We start from the raw sequence: 10,420 nt of genomic DNA, 5'->3' as shown, positions 1-10,420 counted from the left end.
TGGTGTGATGGGGGGTGCCTGTTTCACAGACCACTGACATGAACAAGGAGGCATTTGGCAATCTTAAAAATTCCCAACTATGTAAACAGGGAACTCTTTATGGAGGCTCTGTGTTTTTTCCAAATTACACGTCCATAGAGATTTTTCTCTGATTTTTGTGAAATCACAAAAATCTTGGTACCTTTGACCGTGTTTTCAATTTAAACAGAAATTGAACTCTCTCTTGCCATTTTTCACAAAGAAACAAAGCGTTGTTACCGAGAAATGACGGGGACTGCAGCTAACTAGAAGCAGATGCTCCGTTTCCTCTCCAGCCCGAGCTTCCAAGATAAGCTGCTGGCCTATCTCCATTTTTTGTTCAAGAAATAAAGACATCTATATAGAATACCCTGATTTTATCCTGGAAGTACTAGTTAATGCAATAAGAAAAGAAAATGAAAGATATATAGGTTTAAGAAGGAAGAAATTAAACTATCTTTATTCACAGAAGACATAATTATCTATGTAGAAAACCCCAAGGAATTGGAACCAATAAACAATTATAGCAAGTTTGCCGGGTATAAGGTTAATTTACAGAAATCAATTGCTTTCTATATACTAGAGATGAACAAATGGGATTCAAAATTAGAAAGATACTGGAGCACCTAGTGGCTCAGTTGGTGAAGCGTCCGACTTCTGCTCAAGTCGTGATCTCACAGTTTGTGAGTTTGAGCCCCACGTCAGACTCTGTGCTGACAGGTCAGAGCCTGGAGCCTGAAGCCTGCTTCAGATTCTGTGTCTTCCTCTCTCTGCCCCTCCCCCACTCATGTTTTCTCTCTCTCTCTCTCTCTCTCTCAAATAAATATTTTAAAAAATTAAAAATAAAATAAAATTAGAAAAATGCCACCATTTCCACTAGTACCAACAAGCTTTAAATACTTATGTACAGATATAACAAAATATGTACAGGATTTATATGAGGAAAACTGCAAAACCCTGGTGAAAGAAATCAAAGAAGATCAAAATAAATGGAGAGGTATTCCATGTTCATGGATAGAAAGACTTGACATTGTTAAGATGTATGTTCTTCCCAACTTTATCTATAGATTCAACACAATCACAAATTCTGGAATAAAAATTCCAGTAAATTAGTTTGTGGATGTCAATAAACTGATTCTAAAGTTTATATGAAAAGGCAAAAATCCCAGAATAGCCAACACAATAATAAAGAAGAAGAACAAAGTCAAAGGAATTAAACAACCCAAATTCAAGACTTACTACAAAACTACAGTAATCAAGACACTTTCATATTGCCAAAAGAATAAACAAATAGATCAATAGGACAAGATAGCTCAGAAATAAACCTACACATATACAGTCAACTGATTTCTGACAAATGAACAAAGGCAATTCAATAGAGACCAGATAGTCTTTTCAATAAATAATACACACACACATGTCAAAATTCATTATGGATCAAACTTTCACAAAAGTAACTCAAAATGGATCATGAACTTAAATGTAAAATACAGTACTTCTGGAAGATACCATAGGAGAGAGCCAGGTGAGCTTGAGTTTGGTAATGACTTTTTTTAAATTTTTAATTAAAAAAAATTTTTTTTTAATGTTTATTTTTCAGAGAGAGAGAGAGAGAGCATGAGCAGGGCAAGGGCAGAGAGAGAGAGGGAGACACAAAATCTGAGGCAGACTCCAGTCTCTGAGCTGTTGGCACAGAGCCTGATGCAGGGCTTGAACCCACTGACTGTGAGATTATGACCTGAACTAGAGTTGGACATTTAACCGAGTCACCCAGGAACCCCATGACATACACATATATATATATATATATATATATATATATATATATATATGTATGTATGTAAGCTATCATTACTTTTTAATGTTTATTTATTTTTGAGAGAGAGACAGAGAGAGCACACAAGCAGGGGAAGGGCAGAGAGAGAGAAGGTGACACAGAATTCAAAGCAGGATCCAGGTTCTGAGCTGTTAGCACAGAGGCTGACACAGGCCTCGAACCCATGAACTGTGAGATCATGACCTGAGATAGAGTTGGACGCTTAACTGACTGAGCCACGCAGGTGCCCCAGTAATGACTTTTTTGATACAACACCAAAAACACAAGATCCATGGGGGAGTGGGGGAGGGAACATATCAGATTTCATTAAAATTTAAAACTCTCTTGCTCTTTGAAAGACACCATTAGGATAATGAAAAGGCAATACACAGACTTGGAGAAAATCTTTGCCCAACACGTATTTTGTGGAACTTGTATCTAAAATATACAAAGAACTCTTCAAGTCAATAAGTAAACAAACAACCCAATTAAAAATGGACAAAAGATCTGAAGAAAAACTTCACCAGAGGATATACGCAGATGACAAATAAGTTTATAAAAACATGCTCCACGTCATGTGTCATTAGGGAACTGTAAGATAACACAACAATGAAATACCACTACACGTCTATTAGAATGGCTAAAATCCAAAACACTAGCAACACTAAATGCTGGTGAGGGTGTGGAACAATAGGAAATCTCGTTTATTGCTGCTTTAGAAGACAGTTTGGCAGTTTCTTATACAGCTAAACATAACGACACCATACGGTCCATCAGTTGTGCTCCCTGCTAAGTACACAAATGAGTCGAAAACTTGTGTCTGCATAGAAACCTGCACACGAATGTTTACAGAAGGGTTATTCATAATTTCTAAAACCTAGAATAACCAATATGTCCATCAGTAGGTGAGTGGGTAAACAAATCGTGGTATATCCAAACAATGGAATGTTATTCAACAGTAAAAAGAAATGAGCTGTCCAGCCAAGAGAAAACATGGAGAAACCTTAAATGCATATTGCTAAGTGAAAGAAGTCAGCCTGAAAAGGCTACATACTCTATGATCTCAGCTATATAACATGTTGGAGAAAAGGCAAGACTAAAATGATCAGTGGTTGCCAAGGGCTCGGGAAAAGGAGGGAGGGATGAAAAGTGGACCACGGAGGATTTTTAGGGGAGTGAAACTATTCTGTATGATATTCCAGTAGTGGATACCTGACAGTATACATTTGTCCAAAACCTATAGAACTATACAAAAGAGAAAATGAACCCTATATATTTTTCAAAAATGAACCCCATATGAACTATGGACCTTACTTAATAAAAATGTATTCGGTTTTTTAAAATGTTGGTAACTAATGTGTTTTTCTAAATTTGATACAAATCCACATTGAACTGGGCCAAACAAATCTGAATCCAGTTACCTCTTTGAGATACAGGAGGCTTTCCCCTCCGGAGTCACCAAAATTATCAAGTGAGCAACAAACAACAAAAGCTGTGTTGAAATGTGGTAGGTGGTCAGGTAGGTGTGCTCATCTTCAAGTGACTTACTGTTATACACCAGGCAGTGCTGATAAATCCATGTCCTAGGAAGATCATAAATTATGACATATCATCAACCTCGTAGGCCACTCATAAGTGGTCACAACCATGGGTAAGAATGGCCCGCTATGTTAGTACTCCAAATTAAATGCATATACGAAGATGTGCCAGCAGTGGGAGATGGAAGAGGAACTCTCTATGGGACAAAGCTGTGAGTCAATTAGAAAAAGGAAGCTAGATATGCCTGGCCAAAACAAATAAACAAACACACAAAACTTTCAAAATTTTAAAATAGAATGAGGGGCAGCTGTTTTTTAAGCTTATTTATTTTGAGAGAGAAAGAGATACAGCAAGAGAGAGAGGGAGGGAGAGAGAGAATCCCAAGCAGGCTCTTCACCGCCAGCACAGAGCCTTACACGGGGTTCAATTTCAGCAAACATGAGATCATGACCTGAGCCGAGATCAAGAGTCAGACGCCTAACCAGCTGAGCCACCTAGATGCCCCAAAGGGCAAGTTTTCGAGAAGGAAACCACTCTATCTCCAGGTAAGGTCCAAATCAGTTCACTGCAAATAAACTGAAATCATCTCATTTTCTATGCCCAGTACATGCCTTTTGCATTGATCTGCATTGGACTGTCCTCTGGTAGATTGAGAGAGACAAAATGGTCGATAACATTTGCAGTTCAGTAAGAGAAGACAGGTACACAAATAACTAGACTTGATAAAAGTCACATCTTAGAGGATTCTCTGCAAAGAGGAAGATGAGGGAGGAAATAAATGAAAGCCTGCGGAAGAGGGGCATTTTGGAAGGGCCTTGAAGGATTGGTAGAATTTTTATAGAAGGAGATCAGACAAGGTGACAGTCCAGGTCAAAAGAGAATTGTGAGCAATGATCCAGATCAACAAGGACAAATGTTAAGTGATGCAATTTGGCTGGAGTAGGGCATAAACAGAGGGATAATGGAAAGTGTGACTGAAGGGCAAGATTTGAACATTATGTGAAGAATTCTGAATGTCAGGCTAAAGCATGTGCACTTAATTCAGTAGGCATTTATCAAGCATTAAGCACTAGATACAACTCAAAAATTGTCCTTTTCTCTGTCCTTGGGTCTGGTGCTGATGGAAAATTTGCTTTCTTCCCATATGTATCTACCTTTCTTCTCTTGTTTTCCCCTCATGTCATCCTTCTTCTCTCCTTTCTTCCTCCATTCCTGACGAATTTCAGATCTTTCTGTCTACTCCTCTCCCCTTAGCAGGGAGCAATGGCTGTGGCCTAATCTAATTCCATTCCCTTTGGCCTTATTTTTAAGGATTTTTTCTTCTGGGCTGTTTCTAACAGCCTAACCTAACGCAAGTCCTAAATAAACAGCTCTCTGATGTCTGGCTTTTCTTTTTTTCTTTTCTTTCTTCTTTCTTTCTTTTTTAATCTTTCTCATATCACCAGGTTAACAGCTCCATCAAGAGATGAAAAAGCTTTTGCTATGTGGTTATGAGATGACAGATAGTGTTGGTGGACCCCAAAGTAGAGGGGTTTCCATAATTTGCTGGAGGGTGATAGTTAAAGCAAATCTAAAAACAAAACACAACCAACCAGCCTCAGGTGCAGACCTCACTAAAAGCAAACAACCTGTCAGTAGGCATGTCATTATCCCCACTTTATTCATTCTGCAAGCATTTATTGAGCATCTACTCTGTAGCAATCACTGTGTAGGTTTAAGGGATAGAATTGTAAGATACAGTGTTTGTATGTAGTTCACATCCTGAAGGGAAAGAAAAGAAAACATCACTAGTGTAATAACTAGTATAGAATTGTGCTTTCCAAATTTAATGTGTGTACAACATCACCCAGGGATCTTATTAAAAGTACATTTTTATTCAGTAGGTCTAGGGTTGGGCTAGTCTGCATTTCTAACCTGAGGCACTCCAGTGATGCCTATGCTACTGGTCCTGGACAACATTTGGAGGAGAAAAGGTCTAGAAAAGTTTCCAGAGATCTTGGAGCAAAGCCACCAATGGGTTTTCTTTTTAATGTGAACTCTCCCAAATAAAAAGAATTACTTCAGAAAAAAGGAAACCACAAAAAAGGCTTGGGAAGACGGAAACAATGGGAAGCCTTAAAAAAATGATAAAAATCAGTTGGACATTATTGACTGTAAAAATAATGAGTAATTTTTATGACTTTAAAAAAGGTTAAAACTAAAAATCTAAGCAACAATAATAAGATGGAGAGGATAAATGCAAATAAAATAAGTTTCTGACTGAATTGGGAGGATACAGATAATGACAAGTATTTGACTTGTTGGAAAAAAATATACTTAAATATGAAGTTTAAGAAGAGTTAAAAATGTACTCCTTGTTATAATAACAACACTGCCTAAAGGAAGCCTTCATAATCAGATATCCCACACATATCATTCACAATGTCTAGCATACAATAAAAATTATGATACATAGGAAGAAACCAGAAAATTTCACCCATAGTCAAGAGATAAGGCAAACAAATATCATCAATGAACCAGATGTTGCAATAAGTAGACAGGGCTTTAAAGCAGGAATTATAAATATGTTCAAGGGCTTAAGGGATAATATGATCATAATGAATGAACAATGGGGAGTCTCAGCAGAGAAATGGAAACAACAAAAATGAACTGAGGGAAATTAAAGAAATACAAAGTGCAATATCTGGTCTTACAAAAATTTGCTGGCTGGATTTACCAGCAAATGAGTCTGCAGAAGAAAAATCAGGAAATTTGAAAACTGATAAATAGTAATTATCCCATCTGAGAAAAAGATATTGTTAAAAAAAATCCTATAATCTCAATAACATATAGAATAATATTAAACAGTTTATCATAAATGTAATTGGGTCCCAGAAGGAAAGGAGAAAGAGAATGCTGAAAAGAAAAAGAGGATTTCTGAAGAAATAATGGCCAAAAAACCCCAAATTAGATGAAAAATATAAATATTAAAATCCAAGAAGCTCAGCAAATACTAAGCAGAATAACAACGAAGGGAACCACACGTATGTCCATTAAGTCAATCTAATGAAAACCGAAGATTGAAAAAAAAATTGTGAAAGCAAGTGTAGAAAAGAAAGCACATTATATATAAGGAAACAATGATACTAACGATGTCAGTCTTCTCAGAAAAAATAATGAATACAAGAGACAATGGAGCAACTTTTCAAGGTTTGAAAGAACAAAACTGTCAACCAAAAATTTTATGTCTAGCAAAATATTCAAAAATTTAAGTGAATTCAAAAGACATTTAGAGGGGCGCCTGGGTGGCTCAGTTGGTTAAGCATCCGACTTCGGCTCAGGTCATGATCTCGCGGTCCGTGAGTTCGAGCCCCGCATCGGGCTCTGTGCTGACAGTTCAGAGCCTGGAGCCTGTTTCGGATTCTGTGTCTCCCTCTCTCTCTGACCCTCCCCCATTCATGCTCTGTCTCTCTTTGTCTCATAAATAAATAAATGTTTAAAAAAAAGACATTTAGACTGTTTTTTAATGAGAAAATTGTCAACAGCAGACATGCACTACAAGAAAAAATATTTCCTAAGATTGAAAGAAAATAACACAAGCCGGAAACTCAATTCTGCAGGAAGGAATAAAGAACAGCAGAAATAGTCAGTACATGGTGCATATAAAAGACCAATGTCAGGCTGCCTGGGTGCCTCAGTTGGTTAAGCTCCGGCTCTTGATTTTGGCTCAGGTTATGATCTCATGGTTCATGAGTTCAAGCACTGACAGTGCAGAGCCTGCTTGGAATTAAAGTACTAATTAAAACACTATAATGTGGGGTTTATCATGTAAGTAGATGAAACATAAATGACAACCATACCATAACATAAAGGATGAGGAGGTAAATGAAACTATACTGTTGCAGAACTATTACATTTTACATGAAGTAGTACAATATTAACTGTCAATAGGTTGTAGTAAATTAAAGATGCATATTTATAGTAGAGTGATGAAAAAAATAATACAAAGAAGTATAGCTACAAAGCTAAAAAAGGAATTAAAACAGTAAAAAAAAAAAAAAAAAAAAAAAAAAAGTTTTGATTAACCCAAAAGACAAGGAAGGAAAATTGAGGAACAACAACAACAAAAAAATAGATGGACAAAAAACAAATGGTGGGGCAATTGGGACTGGTGGCTCAGTTGGTTAAGCATCTGGCTCCTGGTTTTGGTTCAGGTCATGATTTCATGGTTTGTGGGATCAAGCCCCTCATTCAGCTTTGCCCTGACTGCATGGAGCCTACTTGGGATTCTCTCTTTTCTCTCTCTCTGCCCCTCTTCTCTCTCTCTCTGTCAAAATGAATACACATTTTTTTTTAATTTTTTTTTCAACGTTTTTATTTATTTTTGGGACAGAGAGAGACAGAGCATGAACGGGGGAGGGGCAGAGAGAGAGGGAGACACAGAATCGGAAACAGGCTCCAGGCTCTGAGCCATCAGCCCAGAGCCTGACGCGGGGCTCAAACTCACGGACCGCGAGATCGTGACCTGGTTGAAGTCGGACGCTTAACCAACTGCGCCACCCAGGCGCCCCAAAATGAATACACATTTTAAAAAGAGTTTTAAAAGATTTAAAAAAACACACATGGCAATTGACACACCTAAATCTAGTCATATTTATAATTATATGCAGAGTTAACAGATTAAACATTCCAACTAAAAGAGATAGAGTGAATTAAAAAAAATGGAGACCCACTCATATCCTATCTACAAGAGACACACCTTAAATGTAAAGAAAGACTCAGATAGATTGAAAGTAACAAAATGGATAAAGATATACCTTGCAGACAGTAAACATAAGAAAAGCGGAGTGGCTAAATTATTATCAGACAAATGGATTTCAAGACAAGGAGTGCTACAAGATAAAAATGTACACATCATAATAATAATGTTTCAACTCATAGAGAAGACATAACAATCATAAATGATTCTCCAAAAGTTAAACACACTTATCTATAGGCAGCAATCCCATTTGTAGGTCATTAACTATGAGAATGAAAACATATGTCCACAAAAAGACTTGTATAATAATGTTTGTAGTAATTTTATTCACAATAGTTTAAATTTGGAAACAAATCAAATGTTCATCAACTGGAGAAAAATTTTATACATGGATCCAATGGAATCGTACTCAGCAAAAAAATGAAAATAAAAAACTGATGGTATATGCAACAATACAGATAAATTTTATATTATGCTAAGCAAAGATACCAGAGACCAAGGGGCACATGCTGTGTGAGTTCTTTTACATGGAGTTTTAGAACAGGCAAAACTTGTCTATGCCAGAAATATGCATCATCTTGGTAAACATGCAGGTTACATGGATGCATGCATTTGTTAAAACCCATAAACTGTATGTCAAGGGGGAAAATTGTAAACAAATACAATTATAAAGATGTATAAAGCATGATGTCCTCAAAACAAGAGTTTCTTTGAAAAAATAATAGAAAAGAACACACGGTGACTTCATAAGGAACAAAATCTACCAAGCACAGCAGACTCTCTGTTTTCCCATTTGGAGTTGGCAACCGATGATTCAGAAGCTTTGAATGGTAGCATCTGAATATACTTATGTGCATTTCTAGGTGATTTTTGTGTGCAGTGTAGGATCAGGGTTCAGTTTCATTCTCTTGTATATGGGTATTCAATTTCCCCAACACCATTTGTTGAAGAAACTACCCTACCCTTAGTGTGTATTCTTGGCACCCTTGTGAAAGGTCAGCTCACCATATACATGTGGATTTATTTCTTGGTTTTTAGTCTGTCCCATTGGTTTATATGTCTGCCTTTATGCCAGTATTATATTGCTCTGATCACTGTAGCTTTGTAAAATATTTTGAAATTGGGGAATATGATGTCTCTAGTTTTGTTTTTTCTCAGGATTGATTTGGCTATTGGGAGTCCTTTGTGGTTCCATATGAATTTTAGAACTACTTTTTCTAGTTCTCTAAAAAATGTCATTGGAATTTTGATAGGGATTGCACCGAGTCTGTAAATGGCTTTGGGTAGTACGGACATTTTAACAATATTAAGTCTTCCAATTCATAAACACAAGATGTCTTTCCATTGTTTATGTCTTACATTTCTTTCAGCAATGTTTTCTCATTTTCTGTGTACAAGTCTTTCACCCCCTTAGTTAAGTTTACTCCTAAGTTTCTTATTCTTTTTGGTGCTATTGGAAATGGCATTGTTTTCTAATTTCCTTCTCAGTTCATTGTTAGTATAAAATTCAAGTAAACATAGCTTGTAAGAAACATACCTAAATAAACTACCTACCTCCACCAAAATTTTTGAAATAAAGAAGTAAAAAAAGACTCCCATGCAAATACTAATTGAAAGAAAGCCTATATACCTGCATTAATAGCATACAAAACAGACTTTAAAGAAAAAGTGTTTGATAAGCTTTAGGAGCAAAACTACAAATGAAAGAAAAGTCTACCAATAATAGTAATAGTTAATAACTACTTAAGGGTAAAGTGTCATGATCTGAACTTAAATTCAATTGGTTCATCAAAAAAAGAGTTAATGGAGAAAAATGGCAAAATGTTAAAAACTTGGGGCACCTGGGTGGCTTATTCAGTTAAGCGTCTGACTCTTGATTTCAGCTCAGGGCATGATCCCAGGTTGTGAGATCAAGTCCTGTGTCAGGCTCCCTGCCCAGAGTGGAACCTACTTAAGATTCTCTCCCTCCCTCTGTCTCTCTCCTCCTGCTCACTTCTCTTTCTCTCTCTCTCTCTCAAAAAAAAAAAAAAAAAAAAGTTAAAAACTTTTAAATCTAACTAAGTAGAAGTATTCATTTTTCTATTCCATTTATTTCATAACTATTTCAGTTTTTCTAATTTAAAATTTTTTCAAAATAAAATGAAATCCTGCAAAGTAAAAAGTTAGGAGAAATTTACTTGAACAATTCATGAGCTAAAGAGAAAATTAGAGGGGCACCTCGCTGGCTCAGCTGGAGGAATGTGTGACTCTTGATCTCAGGGTCTAAGTTCGAGCCCCAAGTTGGGGGTAGAGATTACTAAAAATAAATC

The sequence above is a fragment of the Puma concolor genome, chromosome B3 (assembly GCF_028749965.1).
Source record: "Puma concolor isolate L17-30 chromosome B3, mPumCon1.1.hap2, whole genome shotgun sequence".
Taxonomy (NCBI): domain Eukaryota; kingdom Metazoa; phylum Chordata; class Mammalia; order Carnivora; family Felidae; genus Puma; species Puma concolor.
The sequence above is the reverse complement of the archived record's forward strand: the minus strand, read 5'-3'. Positions refer to the sequence as shown.